Below are 2200 nucleotides of genomic sequence, written 5' to 3' on the forward strand. Positions count from 1 at the left end.
TGGGATCCGAACCCGGGGCCTTGGTGTTATCAGCACCGCACTCTCCCGAGTGAGCCACGGGCCGGCCCTTACCGAGAACTATTTTGGTAGAATTTTGAGGGTAAAGTAATAGATTCCTTTGATAAATATTTCTTGAGGGGCTCCTTAGAATAGGCACTGTTGCCGAGTCAACAATACTAAAGGAAGTCAAGGAGGAGAACATTGCTTTTGAGACACTGGGGTGAGAAGAAGCAGAAAAAGATTGGACGATAGGCTAGAAAGTAACAAAGGGCTCAGGGAGGATTTGGGAATTTGCTTTTAAGATTTAGAAGACAAAACATGTTTATAAACTGAGGGGAAGTTACAGCACAGAAAGAGGTATCAAAGATGTAGGTGAAAGAGAGTTTGGACTCATGGTGATGGTAAGCTAATAACTACCCTCTGTCAGTTAATTGAACAATGTCTAAAGTAACTTTCAGGTAACTTTCAGCTCTGTGAAGGAAACAGGATGACAGTGGACCTCATTTTGTGCAATACAACCTACCTGTGATTCAGCAAATATCTTTTCCCTTGGGAGTATACTCTGGTTTTAAAATTATAAATGTTAGTGGTAATTTATATTGCAGAAGATAGGATTTAAGAAAAGAAGAATTAAAAACAAAACAAAACAAACTTTGAGCTAACAAACAGTAAAATGGTTAAGACCCTAGTCTTGAGACCCATCTCTGGCACTCGATGCAGATCTCCTGTGCCTCACTCTCCTCATCTGTAAAATGGGAATAATAACAGTACTTAGCACCTGGTGCACCAAAAAAGCAATAAATGTAGTATTATCGACTAGGAAGGAGGTAAGTACTGGATACTGATTATCAAGGGTGTTAGAATGATCATGAAAGCAGAGGACTTTACCTGTGTTATGTAAAATTCCTCACTGCTTAAGGTGTTTCAAAAAGACAAAAATAAGTAAATACAATAAGAATAAAAAGTCCTCACTGGCTCACTCACTTTTTTTTTTTTTTGGCAGCTGGGATCCAAACCTGTGACCTTGGTTTTAAGAGGCTGTGCTCTAACCAGCTGTACTAACTGACCAGCCCTTGCTAGCTCTTGTTACCTGTAAAGCACCAGTACTTCCACCAACCCACCTGATTATAGATGGTTTTGTAGCTCAGGGAGAGCCTCAGGGTTGATACAGGAAGTTCGGTCTAAAAGGAGTATAGCACCCCCCTGTGGGCCTGTGGGTGAAAAAAGGAACTATTTCCAGAGAAGGAAAGTTAGAAAAGGAACAAGATTTGACCAGCTCCAGAGTGTAGCTATTCCTATTTTTACAATAGGCTTTGTTCCTATTTTTTTTAATTAGCATTCTCCTTAGAGCTCAGCCTTATGACACCAAGGTCACAGGTTCGGATCCCTGTACCAGCCAGCTGCCAAAGAAACAAAAAAATTTTTTTAAATTAGCATTCTTCAAAACTTCTGAGCAAATGCTATTTTTCATAAATCAAATAAAACTGTAAATTTATTCAGGAAGTTCCCTATTTAAAGGACTGGCCCTCCTGCGAGCCCCAGCGCCACATCCACAGCTCAGAGTTCTAACTTTGATTTCATTACGCCACATTTTAAGCAGGGAACCTCCAACACTGTTTTCAGACTACATGTCCCAGGATCCTCCGGGACCTAGTCAGCTGATCTGGACAACTCCGCTGGGGAAATGGAAACTGAGCAGCCTGAAGCTGACTGTAGCTGCCTCTTTGCCTTCCCTTGCTCTCAGCTTCAGGGCCAGGAAAGATTAATAATGTTAGCCAAGACTTGGCAGCTGGCCATACGGGGATCCAAACCCTTGACCTTGCTGTTACAAGGCAGAGCTCTAACTTACTGAGCTAACAAGTTAGCCCTCAACTCTTTTTAAAAGTTTTAATGACGTATTGTTGAAATACAATAAAGTGCTTTTTTTTTTAAAAAAGATGACCGGTAAGGGGATCTCAACCCTTGACTTGGTGTTGCCAGCACCACGCTCAGCCATTGAGCTAACCGGCCATCCCTATATGGGATCCGAACCCGGGGCCTTGGTGTTATCAGCACCAAACTCTCCCAAGTGGGCCACGGGCCAGCCCATAAAGTGCTCATTGTTAAATGTACAATTTTGGGGCCGGCCCGTGGCTCACTCGGGGGAGTGTGGTTCTGATAACGCCAAGGCCCCGGGTTTGGTTCCCTGTATAGGGATGGC

This window comes from Galeopterus variegatus, unplaced genomic scaffold (genome assembly GCF_000696425.1).
Source record: "Galeopterus variegatus unplaced genomic scaffold, G_variegatus-3.0.2 Scaffold171, whole genome shotgun sequence".
Lineage (NCBI taxonomy): Eukaryota > Metazoa > Chordata > Mammalia > Dermoptera > Cynocephalidae > Galeopterus > Galeopterus variegatus.